This window comes from Lycorma delicatula, chromosome 2, assembly GCF_047948215.1.
Source record: "Lycorma delicatula isolate Av1 chromosome 2, ASM4794821v1, whole genome shotgun sequence".
In the NCBI taxonomy this organism is placed as follows: Eukaryota; Metazoa; Arthropoda; class Insecta; order Hemiptera; family Fulgoridae; genus Lycorma; species Lycorma delicatula.
This window is the reverse complement of record NC_134456.1, coordinates 180,567,751-180,586,945: the sequence shown is the minus strand read 5'-3', so window position 1 is coordinate 180,586,945 and position 19,195 is coordinate 180,567,751. Positions and strand designations below refer to the sequence as shown.

The following is a 19,195-nucleotide window of genomic DNA, read 5'->3' as shown; positions in this document are numbered from 1 at the left end:
TAAACACAGTTTTTGGTACTTGAAAATTTTATTCTATTCCTAATATCACTTTTTGTACTGAATTCAAAAATATAATCAAAATTTTCTATCATTCACAGTTTTTTTGCAAGCATTGCAAATACTTAAATATAGTTTTTAAATTTGCTTTACTAATAAAAAAGATATGTATAAATAGAATGGTCAGTTTTTAATAATTATTTTAATTAAATACATTTTTTTTCCTTTTAATGTCTTCATTAAAAATGTAAGAAATACATCTCTGCCTAAGACATTAAAAAAAAACAATTTAAAAAAATGTTTTTTATGTAACAGAACCAATAATAATACTAAAAATATCTATTTTAATTAGTTTACGATAACAAAAAAAATCTATATATATATTTATATACAGCCACACAAAGACACACAGTATACAACTAGCACATTAGCACATATAATGTTATTGAACTGCATGATGCATAATTTTAAATTCCTTTTATCAAGGAATTTTATACTTAATTAAATATGTTTAAAATAATTTGGTTAAGAAAAATAATCCTTCCATACCATTTTTGTTTTTTTATTTCAATATATATGAACAGACATCAAGATATTTTGTTTGTTACTATTGTAATTTAGTTGAATTTTTTATAACTTTGCAAAAACTAGTCCAAACCTTCTGAAGTTACAGTACTGCAAAACACAACATACATATATACACACATAGGACCAATTTTTACCCTATTTCTGCAATCATAAAAAATAATCATGTAGAAGAGAATTTGCAGGGCATTTGATATAATAGTTATACTTGACATCTATGGTAATTTTATTGTGCTATATGCCCAATTGGCTGCCATGGATATTGAACCTTACTGTTACCTGCCAGTTCTTGTAATAATTATGGACATGAATTTTTATAAGTATGTCTCTGAAAAAATCGAAAGTGCAGCATCATACTGTTACCAGTACTTTAAACAAAACTATCCTACCTACTCTACCACTTTTCATTTTGTACTCTTATGGTCTATTTCTGTTTCTTCAATTTTTCTTTGTAATACTCTACATATAACAGTACTGGGCTGATATGTATACATCGCTTAATGTTGGGGGACATGAATGCAGAGTTTCCACTAAACATTTTCAAAAGTACATTGGTTACATTCTAGTTGTTTAGCATGGTATTAGTTTTTTTTTTTTTTTGACTTGGTTGCTGATGCAAATCAAATAGAGAATTTTCTTTCTTTTTAAAATAGATAATAAATTATACAAAAGATCAAAATGGAATAATTTCCTTAAGTAGCTATAAAAAGATATTCATTCTTTATACAAATTTTAGATTACTCAAACCTAACTTTTTATACTAATTGGAAAGCAATTCTATATTATAAGATATTTTATATAGATTATAAGATACAAAACAATATTTATACATTATAACGTATTGAGTGTCTCATTAAGAACGCAACTTTTGAAATGTCCCATTTCTGTTCTAGTAAATTGGCAGCACTGAACATTACTCGATTTTCATCTGTTGTCTTTGTGGTTGGTAGTTACGGAGCGCCGAATCCACCGGGTTGATCTATTGGTTAATGCGTCTTCTCAATCAGCTGATTTGAAAGTCGAGAGTTCCAGCGCAAGTCCTAGTAAAGAGTTACTTTTATACGGATTTGAACACTAGATCGTAGATTCTTTGGTGGTTGGGTTTCAATTAACCATTCTCAGGAATGGTCGAACTGAGACTGTACAAGACTACACTTTATTTACACTTATATATATATATATATATATATATCATCCTCTGAAGTAATACCTGAACGGTAATTCCCGGAGGCTAAACAGGAAACAAGTAGTCACCGAAAGCCGAATAGCGCATGATCATCATCTGTTTTCTGTGCGGGTAGGATTGGAGCGCTTCACGACGGAACAGCGTGTTGTCATAGTTAAAACTTATTACACATGTAGTGATTGTTGTGCAGAGACTGTTCGTAAACTCCGTGGAATGTCTGGTCAACGTAATGCACCGACTAAGTCAACTGTGATGAGACTGATTGTTAATTTGAGAAAACAAATTAACTTTGTTTTAAAATTAATTTTGTTAATTTGAGATGTGAACATTAAACCCTCGGGGCATCGTCGTGTTAGTTGTTCTACGGAAAACATCGCCAGCGTGAGTGATTACATTGCTATAAGTCTGGTGAAATCTATTCGCCGACATTCACAACAATTGAATATTGCCAGAACTAGCATTAACGAACTTTGAAAGAAGACATGCTCGTTTGAGCTTGTAAAACCCAAACTGACACAAAAACTGAAGCCAAACGATCACGAAAAGCGCCGATCATTTTCCGATTGGGAGCTTGCGAAACAAACATTGAACAACAATTATTATAAAACCCATATAATACAAAAATGAATAAAAGCATAAATAATTTCTTTACTTACTATGTATGTCAAATATTAATATAATAATATAGACTAGTAAAAAAATAAGTTTTTTACTTTCCTAACAGTAATACTATAACAAAGAAAAAGAAATCATATTGAAAATTACTTTTCTAGGTTTTGGTGATGAGATATCAAAAAAAAAAAAAGGAATAATTATCCTCAGTTGTGTGTTTTTTTACATCTATCTGGGTTAACAAATTGGGATTGGTTGATAAAATCTTCATATTTGGCATGGTGACTTCAGTATAGCATGATGGATGCTATTAAAGTTTGGAATCAGGATCTCAAAGGAGGGATGAGATGGAGTAAGGAGTCAAATTTTGGGTAATTTGCCAGAAAAGTTTAACAACACAATTACTAGTTATTTTACTGTAATAGTTATTTACTGAGTTTATCAAAGTAGTTATAAAACTGTAATGGAAGAATTATTTTAAAATCCTAAAACCCACTATTTAAGATTATTAATTTTTATAACCTTATGTTTTATACAAAATACTTCAAACGTGTTGTAAATGTAAATGTAGACCTTGATTTTTCTACTACCAACTAAATAAATATGATGAAAAATGATAATATTATGTAAGAGCAATAATCAGTGGTTTTAACAGTTTGTTATTAACTGAATGTAAATGTTTTTTAAATGGTTTTTTTTTTTTATTAATATAGACAAGTTCATAAGTTAATTTTGTAAAGTTACAAAATTCTCTATGTTAAACCATTACCTATAATGATTATTTAATTTGGTGTTATTTAATTATAGCAACAAATAAAGAACAGAAAAGACAAAAAGGTTGTTGTTTGTAAAAAAAAAGTATTTTTTTTAAATTAATAAGTGTTATTAGTTATAAATAAGGCAAAAAAATTGATGTTGATGAACATCCCAACATTTCATAAATAAAGATGAACTTTTATAAGTAATAAAGAAGAAAATTATCATTCTTAAAGCCTTTTTCTATTTGTTTAATCCTTGTTTAAGACTTTTTTATTTGTAGGATTGATTGATTGATTACTTATTATTTGTTGCCAGATCTTGAAAGACATATGGCAACAAAATCAGATAACACATACATATAATAGAATTAAAAAAAACAAAAAAAAAACAATAATAATGTATGTAATAATTACAATACAAAAAATTATAATTACATTTCAAGAAAACAAGCAAGACATAATTGAAAGAAGTGACATTAGAAAAAGACGTGAATCTGGTAAGCCTAGGCCTGATTGTGAAACTGAAGCTGACTCCATTATTGGTTCTATGCCCAACAAAAGAAATCATTCTTTTAAAAACTTTGTAAATTATAATGGCAAAAGGGTTTAGGTTGAAAAAAGCTTTCATTTCTGTATATGGCATATCAGACAATCATGTTGATAGGTTATACAAACTTTTAGTAAAACAATATGATGCAAACAGACAAAAGTTGAAAAAGTAGAAGTGGAATGCTTCTACTTTTTGGGAAATATCCCCAGGATATTTGCCAAAAATTTCATGTTTACATAAGTTCCAATCCTACATAAATGACCCATTGTGGAAGTAATGAAAAAATCTATTTAGACACAAGTCTGAATTTGAAAGTAATGTTTTTGAATAAACATCCTGAGTGTAAGTGCAAAGTGTCATATTACTTTTATAAGGAGTACTTTAATGAAAATTTTGATTCAAAATTGTGTTGTCCTCATGTAGACATATGTGTTGAGTGCAAAAGTTTGAAGTTGAAATTGGGAGATAAAACTTTTCAACGGTAATGTAAAGAGAGTTGCAGTCGCAGAGCTTATTGTGCATAAGAGACATGCAAGCAAATTTTACAAAAAAAACAGAAGAGTATTCAAAAAATATTGACAGTTCTACATTAGTAATTCTTTTGATTTTATGCAAAACTTGCCCCTTCCAAATATCCCAGTTCAAAATATTTTATGTCTGTCAGCTATGAGTCTATGTTTTCTGTATCCATGACATTAAAACCAACAAAGAAAGCTGTTATGTATATATATCATGAAGGACATACAAAAAAATCCCCTGATGACATTTGTAGTCTTTGAATGATTATTTAATCAAAAAAATTCCAAAAGACATACATAGAATAGTAGAGTTTTCCAATTCTTGTGGTGTCCAAAATCAGTCCATTTGTTGGTACCTGTGCAGTTTAACTGATAGGGTAGTTTTTGGGAAAATTATCCACTGCTTTCCCATTTGTGGGCATTAATTTTTACTATATGACTGAGACTTTGGTTTAATGAAACACAATGTGAGAAAAGTTGATACTCCAAATCAGTACAAAAACTTATTTTGAGAAAGAACTACAAAAATAAATTTATTTACAAAACCACTGATGCAAGTAACATTTCTGATTACAAGACATGGTGGATTGAACATTATGAAAGATTATATGTATTTGTGGAAACTGCAGGAAAGGGAATTTCTAAAGAAAAAAGAATTCACTTAAAAATGTCTTCTTACAGGAAGTTTCAATATGATTGTGATATATCATGTGTAATAACAGCAAGAGAATTTATAAATGGTTGTGTAACCAAACACATCTGAAAAAACAGGAGAGCCAGCCACCTGAATCTCCTGTAACTGCATCTACTCAAATGAGAAAGTACCAATTAATCTAAAAAAAATTATTAACTTCAATTATTAACTCCACCTGAATCTCCTGTAACTGCATCTACTCAAATGAGAAAGTACCAATTAATCTAAAAAAAATTATTAACTTCAAGAAATTAGAGTCATGTTTGGTTGGGTACGAGCCCTTCTACAAAGACTTTCTAAAATGGCCAACCTGCCAAAAGAAAACTGTTGAGGAGTAATTAGGTGTAAATAGTATTTGACAACAATACCATTTTTTATGAATTTTGTTTGTTTTTTTATTAATATAACACTTCATCTAATTGTAAAATATGGCTTTAATAGGTTTTCTTGTTCATTTTATTTTTTTGCAAGAAAAAATCATTTTTGTTTTCAGGCCATATTAACTGAAGCAGAAAGAATGTATTTCTACAAAGTTTATATTAAAAAATAAATTTATTTAAAAAAGTTCCAATACTAATGAAATTTTTCCCAATCCAAATTGGTAGAGTTATCATACAAAGGCAATTTGTAAAAGAAAATAGAAAAATTTTCTAAAAAAATATTTTTTTTTTAATGCCTGAAAAATTATTTTTGGTCACTTATGCCCTTTCTGCATCAAATGATTCAATTAATCTAAAGTAATGTTTACAGAATTGTATAGATAAATTCACTAACTACACATCAGCCCTGTAAATTATCCAAAGGAGATTCCAATCACATGAAACTATTTTTATTTATATTAAAAACTATCAACAAATTCTTATTTTCAATGAACCCAAAATTGCACTAGTCATTCTTCTCACCTTCATATAGAGGTTATGAATTAAAAGATGCTTTGATTTAAAAAAGGGTTTCTGAGAGTGAATGACAATATTTTTAAAATAAATAATTAATGTTATACATATTTTTTTATATTGTTAACCTAGTCTCACAATAGGATATTAGCCTATATGACAGCTCAGCAACTGGTTGAAAACAGATTCATATCAACTATTTTTGACCTATTGCTCTTAATTAAATCTCCAGTGACCATGTACTCTAAATTATATTTAAGTAAACGTACTTAAGTTTTTGTAATTACAGTTATAAAATAAGAAGGTACAATTTAAGAGATAAGTTCTACATAAAAAAACATGATCTTAAATAACAAAAATATAAATAGCATTTTTATCTTAAAATTCTAAATAAATTGTAACTATGTACTCTTTAATCAAAATTAACATATCTTATGTTATTAAATTAATAAAAGAGATGGATTTTAATTAATAAATAAGCTTACTCTAAGTATACTAATGAGATACAAAATGTAGTACTCTTCAATAACAAACAACACAGACTGATGTACTAGAGGTCACTATTAAACTGAATGTAATTATTGTTATCATAGTCTGAACAAGCTATGATAATGTTCATAGTAGGCCTATATTGTCACTGATAACGATAAGCGGCAAATTTCATATTTCATTGGTTTTTATAAGTTCAAATTAAATAAACATTAATGTACTTCCCTTTTTTAATTAAATTTTAGAAACATTATATACTTTAGAAAACTACTGTATTTATTGCATTACCAAAAAACTAAAAGATATAATAATTTAAAAAATTTTTTTTCAAAATATTGTTTTTTTGTTACATCTTGTATTAGTTTAATAACAAGAATTAAACAAAGAAATTAAGGATGTCTGATTTGCATTTAATTAATATTAGAGTTCATTTGTTTAATATTATAAAATATAAACTCTACTCATATAGGATGCTTTTAACAATTAAATTTATTTGTTCTAACTTTAAACATGTTGTAAGAAAATAACTATCAGACAGAACTTCATGTAAACTTCATAAGAAAATAGTATAAGAGTTGGTTTGGCAAAAAATTTGTGAAACTAATGTGTTAACTTGAATGAAATAACATAATACTCATTTAATTTTTGTATTTAATAATTTGACTGGTTGATACACTTCAGTATTCTTACATATTCTCTTGGCTTCAACATACCTTTTAGACCCTACATCCTCAGTTATCTGTTACATGTATTGTAATCACTATCATCCTTTACTGTTCTAATGCTTTACACTTCTTTCTACCATTATGAGATTTGAATGGATAGAAGTGTAAAATCATGACTGCCAAAGTGATTAGTATTCATAACATGATAGCATGACTAAGACAGGTAGAAACTAACTTGAAAGGATAGAGGATGATTGTATACCCAGACAACTACCATTAAGATGTGTGTGTGTCTTACACAAACACATCTTAATGGTAGCCCCTGTTAGCATTGTCTCTTTTAGTACTAGAATATTCTACCACAAACAAAATTTATTCATAAAATTAAAAAATAGAACCAATTGAAGTTCATATTAATACAAAAAAAAAAAAAATAACTAACTGTGTGAAATAATAATAAAATAAATATATTAAAATTAAAACAAATGAAAAATCAGTGTAAAATATAGTAATTTTTATATATATAAATGGAAGTTGAGCTTATATTATTTGAACACATTTAACAAGAACAGAGAAAATGCTTGGTTTTTTAAATTAGTATTATTTAAAAACTCATCAATACTGGTTTCATAAAAGAAAATAGTTTATTTTAAAATTATAATAATTGGTGAGAACATCCATTGAAAGGGATATTAACTATTATTTTGAATGAACATAAGTTTAAAAATTATGTATATTTTTCATGTACTGACATTTTTTTCTAACTGATCCATAATTTTAGTAACAGTGGTATCTATATGATAAAAATCAAGACATATAAACATTTCTTTTTATCTTCATGACTTAAACCTATAATTTTGTTGTTGATATTTATCACCAATATTCTCTCCACCAATTTTACTTGTTTTCTCAAGGTAACAAATGGTTGATATTAGATTTCTTGTCAGGGAATACAATCATCCTCTATCCTTTCAAGTTACTTTCTACCTGTCTTAGTCATGCTATCATTTTATGAATACTAATCACTTTGGCAGTCATGATTTTACACTTCTATCCATACAAATCTTATTTTTTTTGCCTCTATAGCTTATTTATGGTTTTTACTAAGCATGTGTGGTTTATTTTCCACATAAATTTTGATACATGTCCAACTTCTTAAAATAACCATCTCTTCATGTAAATTATATATATATATATATATATATATGCTATTACCTTCATTTTTCACATAAATATTATGTTTATGTTTCTATAAATCACTTAAAGTTGAATTGTTCTTTGTAGAGAGAACATCTTTTCTTTTCTGAGTAAGAAGTTGGACAAAAAATGTAAATAAAACAATATTTATAAAACCTTTTTCCTTAACATTTGTTCCAGTTGTTACCTTCACTATTGACTCTCATAGAATATGAATATTCATTCATTCATAGTGTTCTGTTCTTAGGGGAAGTCTTGTATGGCTGCTGCTCTCTACCTTATTCTACCCTTTGCTAACCTTTTTGTTTCAGAATATTTTTCCTTTTTCATAATCCCATCATCATTTGAGATCTTCTCATTTCTATTCCTTTCCTTCCATTCACCTTCTATTGTATCCATAATAAACACCTATCTCATACAATATTCTCATAGTACATCCCACACTATGTTCCTTTTCCTACATTCAATCACATTTAGTACTTTCCTGTTCTCTCCAATTCTCCTTAATACTCCCTCATTTGTTACATGGTCTTGCCATCTGATATTTATCATTCTGAACCTCACCTCTATCTTAGATGCCTCAATTTGTTATCTGTCTGCCTTTCTCAACATCCATGTTTCAGCTCCAGAGAGCATTACACTCCAAATAAAATATCTTATTAATCTCTTCCTTAACACTAAGTTTAACTTTCCACACAAAAGTCTTCCCTTCTTATTAAATACCTGCTTACTTTTTGATATTATTGTTTTAATTTCTATTGTGCAAATCAGCTCATCAGTTTTAAAACATCCTAAGTACTGAAATCACTTAACCTGCTTTAAAACTTCATTTCCTAACTTAATCTCAATCCTCTCCTTTTTTACACCAAGTACCATATTTTGTTTTCTTTTTGTTGATTCTCATACCCTGACTTTCACAAGCTTCATCTACGTTGTGAAGCATTTCATTTAATTTACTTGGGCATTAAATTTAACTTACTTTGACATGGCAATACTGGCATGTCATCAGCAAAACATATAAATTCTATTCTTCTTTCCCAACCTTTATTCCTCTTTTCATGAATACAACAATGAAAGTAGTAGTAATATGACAGCATTCTTACAAATCATACACTACTCTTTGTTTCCCAAAAAGGAATGCAGCAGCAATATTTTATAACTGCAAACTTAAAATGGTAGAATAAATTTGATACCCTCTAACTAATGTTATAAGTGTTATAAGATATCAAATTTACTCAAATAAATATCAGGTAAAGAGGTGGAGGAACCCTATTCACAGGCGCCAAAGGAGTGTCAGACTCGCTAACAGGTTCCACAAGATGACATTAGGTGAGTATTGTATTCCTGCGCACTACCGACTAAACCTCCAGCCCTGGCTACCCCCTTCCTGGTACAGCTGGTGTGCATTTCATCAAGAAGGGGGTAAAACACCCACACACACAATCAAGCACCACTCAGTAAGTGTCACACACATGAACAAAATCACATAAGGTAAAAGCACATGACACATGCAACACAACTTAATAGCAACCACAAACTACGCACGTTGCTACACATTACAAGTCACACCCATCCCCTTAACAATAACGCATTCATCAAAACTTACTCAGTACACAACAGCAACACACACACACACACACACACACACACACACACACACACACACACACACACATACACAATCACATCATAGACAAATTTCTCAACAACATACACGTCATAAACAGTCACTGACATACAACATCCACTTACCACAGGCCACCATCAGATGCATACGAGGAGTGTCCCTGACCTCATCACACCCAGGCAACCTCCATATGTTCAGCACTGCTCCACATGTTCCTGGCCAGCATTGCTACGGCCATCCAATTACTTACACTCTCAAGCATGATCCATTGCACTTCCTCAGGAGAAAACATATCCCTTCTGCCTATTGCATTGCTTCACTCCTATGATTCTCGAATCTGGTACAGCTGAAAAAAACATGGTATGCTGTCTCATCCACACTCTCACAAACTGGACAACATGTGAGTAGTCAAGTCCAAATCTATAAAGGTACTCTCTAAATCCCCCATGGCCCACCAGAAACTATGTAAGATAGTAATTCAGCGAGCCATAGGTACGCCTGTACCAACCCTCCAGGTACCTGATCATGCAGTACATTCATCGACCCCCTCTCACTGTCATCCCACTGCCTCTGCCATTCCCTTCTCAAATCTTCCATGATGGAACTGGCCAGTCTCCTTTTTTCAGCGGCTGTTAGAGCACCTAGTTTTTTCATCCTCTTCCTACAAAGAATTTCAAGGTCTATTGGTAATATTCCTGCTAAAACGTCCACAGCCTTGTGGGAAACCACACAGTACACTGCTATTATTTGAAGATAGCTCCTTCTTTGTATCGCTTTGAGAGCACTCCTGTATTTACCATATTTGCTGACTCCTTCCCAGACTTCGGCACCATACACTAGCACAGAGGACACAATGCTAGACAGCAACCTCCTCCTCTGCTGGCTGGGTTCCCCGTTATTCAGTAGCAAACAAGCTATTAACTGCCTCACCTTTTCTACCTTTCGGCATGTCTGCATAACATGAGTGCCAAAGAGTAACCCCGCATCCACCCATACACCTAGATACTTGATGGCAGCCTTTGAAACTACCGTCTGACCCTAAATGACCATTTTAAAAGTTGGTCTTCTCTTGGTAGTTGTTATAACAATGACCTCAGTCTTGTCTGGGGCCATGGTTAGCCCTGCTCCTGTCATCCAACCTCTAACCGCGGCATAGGACTCCTGTATTCGGGCAACGGACTTCCTCAGTGTGGTCACCTCAACCATGAGGGCAAGGTCGTCCGCATAACCTACAACCATGACTCCCAGCGGTAATGGAACCCGGAATACACTTAACATGTATTATGTTTGGAATATTGTCTACGACAATATTCCAAAAGGATTGGTCCAAGAACTGACCTTGTGGTACTCTCCTATCTATACGCTGTTTAACTGGTCTGTCCGTCGCCTTGCAGATGAGTTTGCGGCCATTGATATAAGAAAGGATTATCCTTCGAAGGTATTGGGGAATTCTCCTGAATTCTCCTGAAGCACACAACTTCTCACAAGTTATTTTCTCACTATTCCCACAACCTCCACCACTGCATCTAAGGCTGACTTCCCTCTATGGAATCCAAATTGTTTGTTCAAAAGCCCCCCTGCATCCTCTATAGCTCTAGATAACCTCTGTTGCAATGTGTGTTCCTTAGAAACCTGAGATATACCTTAGATATTGTGTCAATTATTGCCAGAGGTCTATAAAAGGCACCTTATCCGTTTAACTACAGCCACTAACTCCTTTTCTGTGAGAAGTGGTGTGGGATTTGCATATTCTTCCACCTCCTCCAAAGTTAAATCCCCACGAGGGAACAGTCCGACTATTATATTCTGGACCTCACCAGAATCCAGGGTCAAAGGGGCTTCGGCTCTCAATACCCTTTTAACAACGGTCTGGAATGATCTCCCCCATGGGTCTGTATCTGTTTCAGCAATGAATCGCTTCCAGGAAGCCTGAATAAGCGTGTTAAGTTTGCTCCTAGAGGTTCTGTAGTTTAAGTGGAGTTGTTTAAGTGCATGGATGCGTGTTTGTTGTGCAACTCTCCTGGCTACAAGGCCCGTTTACGAGCTATGTCTTCGGACCACTAGTACATTGAATAACCACCCCTCCAACAATACCTTCTGGGAAGAAGAGTGGAACAGGCAATTTTCAGACAGTCAACCAGGCTTGCGGCTCCATCCTCTGCAACGGTAGTCTCACACACCCCGCTAAAGACAAGAGTCTCCACAAATGTTTTCAGGTCAAAACCCTTCACGGTTCAATCGCGAGTGACCGGCCGAGTGAAGGTGCCTATTAAAAGAGCAAATGTTAATTGCATTTTGGGAACTAATGGTATTATGATATCACTAGTGCAATGATATGCTAATAATTTCATTACACTATTGCAATGATATTTTGAATCATATATGAACAGCTGTTTTATCAATTTGGGTAAATGAATCATTTGTGGTGAAGGTTCTCCTTATGAACTTTTTATGTTAAACCATTTTAATTGTTATGAAATTTATTTTACAATAAGTTTAGCTTTATAGTTAGATAAAACAGTTGTAAAGCTGATAACTCAGGTGCCAGTCTTTTCCATCACATATTTTGGTCCATGGGTATTGTTTCCTACTTGTGACTGTCAGTGGCAAATATATTTAATTTAAATTTATCTTGACGTAAACTCTGTTGTATTTTTCTAATCATATTTTTATTTACTTTTTCTTAAGATTAGTGTACATTCAGTTTCCTCGTATGATATCTTTAATCATTCATTACTCATTTATTTATTTTTATGTTCAAATATGTAATATCTTGTATATTAAAAGTATAAATATTGGATATAAGTTATTTGCTCTCATTTTGTAACATTTTTCACTGAAATTTGGTAAGTAATTGTAAAAATACTACATGAAAATAAATCTAAATAAATTTTAATCACTAATAAATTAAATAATTCAGCCCAATGAAAACCAATTCTCTCCTCACTTTCCCTTGTTTATCAAGCATAGTTAATTTCTCAAGAATGGCTCTGCCCAGGTATTAGCTGTTTCATATCAGCAAGCAAGCAGTTACAGGACTAAATGATAGATTGATAATGCCTTTCATTTCCTTTGGAAAGGAATCAAAAGAAATTTATTCATGTTAATAAACATTATAGTATTTTATATAAAACTGCCTAAATAGTTTTGGAAAAATAGCAACATTTGTTTTTACCCAAATCTAACTGAAGTAAATCAAATGAAGTGAAGGTTTTGTGAATAACAATTATGAAATTTAAAACAGTTGTTACAAAGGTTAGGGATTTAAATTACTTCTGTGGTTTTTTTTAAATAAAGCTTCAGAATCAGTCACTTATCTAAATATTGTTACGATAATTTTTATATCATTTTTATTAAATCTAACCATATTCCACATGGAGTCTTTCTATCTTTATATTTATAATCAAAATTTCAAATCGTAAACAATGAAAAAAGTATAAAAATTAACAATAGAAATAAATATTAAATCACTAGTATTATATTTAGTTAATAAATTAACTAATCGGTAAATTACATAAAATTAATTTAATATTAAAATATCATTATGATCAGACCACAATTAATCTTATCACACTGAAAGGGATTAATGTTAAAAAAAAAAAGTAGTTACCATGGCCATTCACTGGGGACTGGATGCACAATATATTATTACACTTAGTATGATTGATCTAATTATATTAAATGTAATGATCAGTTGTATACTTTACATCAAATGCATTTAAAAATTAAAAAAAAAAAATCAGTTGTTTGTGTTCAGCGTTAAACATACAATACTTTTCTTTAGTAAAGAATAAATTGTAAAATACACAGATTTAAAAATATATACAACTGCTCTACCAGCCTCAAAACTCTCACAATAGTGGAAGCAATAGCATCTCTGCCATTTATCTATAAGTTCTGGGTTTGAGTCCCAGACAGGTTTGGCATTATTACCATATTACAAAATTGATCCTCACTAACAAGCAAAGAAAGGAAACTGTAATTTGGCATCGGCCTATAATTTTTTTTTTGAAAGTGAAGAAACAGTAGTGATTATATAAACAAATAAATATATAAATATAAATATTAATTTAAAAAATGAACTCCTTAATAGGTATCAAAACACAACTTTTTTATTCACCACAATTGTATATAAAAATTATTTTAAACGAAAAACTAAACCAAATTTATCAAATACAGAATCGTTTTTCAGCCTCTGGCCCCGTTTTGTAAATTTTATTTGCAATACCGGTGCAATTTTCTGCAAGAACTGCAAGAAGCCTGTCTCCTTCGCTGCAGTAACAGCCGCACCTGGGCCTAAGCAAGTTAGTTCTACGTACACACCGTCGGGGCTGTACAACGATCGGTGGCAGTTAGTCAACCTGCGTTGCTGCGAAATGTTATAAGGAACAGCGGCGTAGTTGTTGCAGGAGGGCCACCGTTGGCTAAATAAGGACGTTTTTTTTGTTTGTCGGTGTCCCCATCTTCGTAGTTCGTGAGGCCAAGGAAAGTTTTAGATCCTCTGGCAGGTTCGGGAGGTGATTTCGCTCCGACCTCGCCGGTGGTCTATAGTAGGAGCTTTTAAGCTTTGACTGTTTCGAGCGGGGTTGCGTAAGGACAGGCGGCCTTGCTCGAAATAACTAAGCCGAACGCTCACTGCGTTCGGCTCATTGAGTTTTGGACACTGGGCAGGTCTCCGCTGAGGCCACAGTCCTCTAAGAAGGTCACGGAGGTCTCCACGAGGGGGAGGCCCTACCCTCTCGGGCACCGGCAGATTGCACCAAAAATCCTGCCAATATCTCTGCGTCGAACTGTGCTGGAAAGACTTCGGTCGGAACCGTGCAGGAAGAGCAAGGCAGTGGAGGGCGAACCAAGGCTGATAGGCAGCTCCCTGCGAAGTCGAGGGTGGAGGAGCACAGCGGTGAGGTGGTCGGCTCTGTCCCGGAGGATTCCGAGACATCTCTCCGAGGATTCCTTTGCAGAGGTCTAGCTCGGGATCGGGCGGATCGACGGTATGCGGTCCGCTTGGGACAAACTTTCCTCCAAGAAGGAATCACGCATTTCGGTCGAGTTTCGACAGTTGGTCGACTCGTACCTTTCGGAGTGTGCCTTGATGGATTCTGAACTGGCATTGAAATGAGAGGGCCTCCAGGGCGCTAACCGAGCCCTAGATTAGGTCGTTGATCGATTATCGGGCAAGGTGGACAAGGTGGTGGAAGGAGTCAGGGACTTCAAACCGATAACGGGGGGGGGGGGTCCTTGGTGAGATCCACACTTCTATAAAACGGGTGGAGGAGAAGGTTAAAAAGCCTGTCTCCTTCGCTGCAGTAACAGCCGCACCTGGGCCTAAGCAAGTTAGTCCCCCGCCGGCAGTTCAGGCATCGGCTAACAAAATTAAGCGGGCTACCGTCAAGGTGGTCCCAGTAACGCCTGATCCGGGGGCTTCGTCTGCGATGAAGGAGGTTACCCTAAAGAAGGTCCTGGACCCGCGCAGAGAAAGATTCCAGATCTCCCGGGTCATGAAAACAATGGACCATGGAGTCCTGGAGGTCGTAAGTGAGCAGCAGGCGAAGCGGCTGATGGAGGCCGACGTTCTGCAGAAGAACGAGCTGAAGGCTCCGTTGATGGCCGAGCGGAGTCCTCGAATATTGGTGTCTGATTTACTAAGGGCAACGAGGGCAGAGGAGCCCGAAATTCTCAAGGCGATGAACAGCCAAAATTCCCATTGGATATGGGTGCCGAGGATATCCTTAAGGAAACCAGGGTGGTCCGGCAGTTGGGGCGGAAGGAAGCCTCAAAGAGCCACTGAATGATTGAGACCTTGCCTAAGATCCGGCAGTTCTTGGTGGCCGGTGGCAGGCTGTTCCTTGGGTGGACCTCTTGCAGGGTCGTTGACCATACAGAAGTACCTTGGTGCGTCAAATGTCAAGGCTTTTGGTCACACTTCTCTCCGCTATACAGCACAGTTGGAGATGTGTGGTCATTGCGTCCTTGCAGGGCACAGGGTAGTTAATTGCCCTAGTAAGACCGGGTCTGCAAGGTGCGCTTCTTGTGCCTTGGTGAAAGGCTTTGATGCCGGACACCAGTCGGGGACAAGCTATGCAGGTCGCATGACATAGCCTTTCGAGAATGGTCGTCACCATATTGAACGCTTGCAGTTAAACCTGCATTATTCCCGGGCGGCTACTAATGAAGCCATGAGGATCCTTGAAGAGTACGACCTCGAGGTCCTCTTGATCCAGAAGCCGTACACGGTCGAGGATAAGGTGGTCGGCTTCCACTGGGGTTGATTTTATTCATTCTCGTAGGGGACAGCCGATCTCTGCGATCGTGGTCGGCTCGGTCTCGTTGGGTGTCTTCTGGATGCCTCAGTTTTCTGACGAGCGATTCACCGTCGTGCGAGTCACGAGGGGTACGCTCGATGTTGTACTGGTGTCGGGATACTTCCAGCTTCGATGAAGTATCGATGACTTGTTGGCGAAGTTGGGGCGGATTCTGGACGGTCTCTCGGGCATCAGAGTGCTGGATGATCTGGACGCTAACGCTAAATCTTCCGCATGGGGTTCACCACTCACTGACCCCAGAGGCGCCTTTCTATCTGGAACTACGAAGCTATACGTGCTCGCTCTTCAACGTGCTCGGCTAGTTAGGAGCCCTGGGGAAGTTTTTCCAAGTTTCTGGCCATGCTGAGAGGTACCTCCGCTGGTACGTGGTCTCCGCTGGGAAACGGGGTCTCTCTTCCTAGAATAAGTTTAGGGCTCTGTTTGTTGAGTTTAGGCTGGCTACCTCTTTCCAAGCCAGCCACATAAATGTAACTTCACTTAGTTTTTGGTAGCGAGTATATCTTGCATTTTGTTTCGAGGCGACGGCTAAACTTTGATGAAGCATGACCGGCGAATTGGTAGTGGTGTTCGCTGGATGGGGTGCCATACTTTCAGCCCAACGCGGGAGATGAGTCTCGTACTCAGGTACCCGGGGGTCGGGAGTGCGCACCGGGTCGTACGACGTGACCCCAGAGGCGTCGGTTTCGCACAGTTAGTTGAAGCCAGGAACTTCTACTTGCTTAACGAGGCAGAACAACCGCCGACTTTCTCTCCCGAACTGGGGGAAAGTTATATCGCCGTCACTTTGGAGCAGGGCAATCTGCTTAGGAGTGTAAGTAGTTGGAATGTCTGGCCCGAGGCCAGTGTGAGCGATCATAGGCTTGTAACCTATTAGATCGCTTAGGGTAGCGGTCCAAGAGCTCCAGATTCGGGTAGCTATAACCTAAGGGGCCTGGATCAGCACAGGCTGCGGCTGCCTTACATCGGTTGGAATGGCGCATGGAGCACAAAGAGGAGGTAGAATTGATGGCTGAACAATTCGGCCGGGCCATCAAGACTGGCTGCGATAGGGTCCGACGGCGGCCTCGGCCAATGGACGGACCCTTAGGTAGTGGCCAGTCCGCTGATCGGAGAGTGCCTGGAGCCGTCTGTTAAACACAGGCGGGAACCCGAGAAAAAGTGGTGGTCCTGTGACCTTAGCGTGCTGCGCGCAAGAGTTAGGTCCGCTAGGAGAAGATACCAGCGTCGCCCCCTAACGGGGATTATCGTTGATGACGTGCACGCTGAGGGTCTGCAGATCTACCGGCCAAAGCCATTGCACGTGCTGTCCAGTGTTCGATGCGGGTTTGGTGGTCGTGACCACACTTTAACATCTGTGGTGGCTTACTAGGCGTTCCTGGGTACTCTGTTTCCAGATGCTCCGGAGGGTGAAGCAGATGTCAGCGTTAGGGCGGGTGAAACACCATTCCCTGACGTACGGGCTGTGGATCCCGTAGATATAGACCGAGTGGTTTCTTGAATGGCACTGAGAAAGTCATCGGGGATTGACCAACTTGACCCGGATATTTTCTATCATCTGCTACCTGTCATAATAGAGCCGCATGGCAGACTGTTCTCGGGGTGCTAAGCTGGGCTTGTTTTCCGACTTGCTGGAAGGTGGCTTTGGTGAGGTTGCTCTTAAAATCAGGAAAGGATCCGAGTGAGGTCAGCAGTTATCGACCCATCTACCTCTTAATCGGTAATCGGCAAGTTGCTTGAAAGGCTAGTTGTGGAACGGCTTTGGGAAAGCATCGATATGAACTTTCCTTCTGAATCGAGGCCAGTATGATTTCATGAAAGGAGTTGGCACCGAGGATTACATCTTAAATGCTCTTGCCGAGGTGGAAAGCGCCGACTGTAAATATGTTTTGGCAATTTTTATTGACATAGAAGCAGCATTTCCTTCCTTATGTTGGAGTTCTGTCCTCTATGAGTTGGAACGCCCTGTAGGCCGTACAACGGGAAGGGCTACGGGAAGTTGTTCCCGTAGCCCTGTAGGCCGTAGTACGTGACTACTTGTCTGATCGCACGGTTCTGTTTAAGGATGCGCACCTAGTTGTGGAAAAGTCCGTCACCAGGTGAAGCCCACAGGGATCCGTTCTCGGTCCCTTGCTGTGGATCCTGCTATTCGACGGATTTTTGGGACTGACATTCCCGGAAACGGTCACGGCCCAGGCTTTCGCCGATGACTGTTTTCAGTTAGTTCGTGATTAACTCATTACCGCAACCGGAAGACTGAACGCAGGCGGCCTTGTCAACCGCAGAGGGCTGGATGGACATTCAAAATTTAAAGATTTCTATGCCCAAGACGAACCAAGTTTATGTTTTTCAAGGGTGCAAACAAATTATCATACAGTCGTAACCTCAGTATTAAATATAAAGGCTGTGTGATCAGCCGAGTTAGGGTTCATAAGTACCTAGGTATTTTGTTTGATGAGAAGTTGCTGTTTAGCAACCACTTTTGGCAAGTAGCGGCGGACGCCGTCTCTGTGATGCACAAGTTTAGGAGGATTGCTCGGAAGGATTACGGGCTGTCGGGCCGTCATTTGTACAAGATGTACTGAGGTATCTTCGGAAGTATGGACTCTTATGCTGTCCGTTTGGGCGCATAGGTTGGACAGAAATAAAGTACTTATTCAGAATTTAATGATTGCCTAGCGCAGAGCATATGCTCTGGTGTTTTAAAAACAACCTCCTACGAGGCTACCACCGTATTGGGAAAGGCTCTCCCAGTCGATTTAGTGGTGAAAGTTCGGGCGGTCATGTGGAATTTGCGAAGAGGCAGGCAGACCGAGATATTTGGGATGCGGTTTCGAGCCGGGCCTGTACCGGAGCAGAACGGTGATCTCAATGCACCAGTTCTAAATTTCGTTCAGTCGTCCATCTCCCGCCTGAGGAGGATGCTTTACAGCCTCGCGATGGGTGCATGGCATCAAGAATGGTACACCACGACTAAGAAAAGGTCCTTGTATAGATTTATACAGGACTTGGGAGGACGGTATGCCTCTTCTTCGTTTTTAAGGGCAACGGGTGTCCAGGTGCTCTCCAACCGCGTGAATTTGAACCAATATTTGTTTCGGTTC

At 36.8% G+C, this 19,195-nt stretch overlaps 1 protein-coding gene across 3 annotated transcripts in view; it reads right to left on the bottom strand.

The window, feature by feature from the left end:
- LOC142319469 (betaine-homocysteine S-methyltransferase-like) overlaps positions 1-19,195 on the bottom strand; it is a 46,346-nt gene that overhangs the window by 24,581 nt on the left and 2,570 nt on the right. For 2 of the 3 annotated variants that reach the window (XM_075356784.1, XM_075356783.1), the window contains exon 1: positions 6,279-6,397. The exons of the other annotated variant lie outside the window; for it this stretch is intronic. The gene's annotated coding sequence lies outside the window, so the exon portion shown is untranslated. Of the gene's footprint in view, positions 1-6,278; positions 6,398-19,195 lie in introns of those variants that run through there. 3 annotated transcript variants of the gene reach the window in all.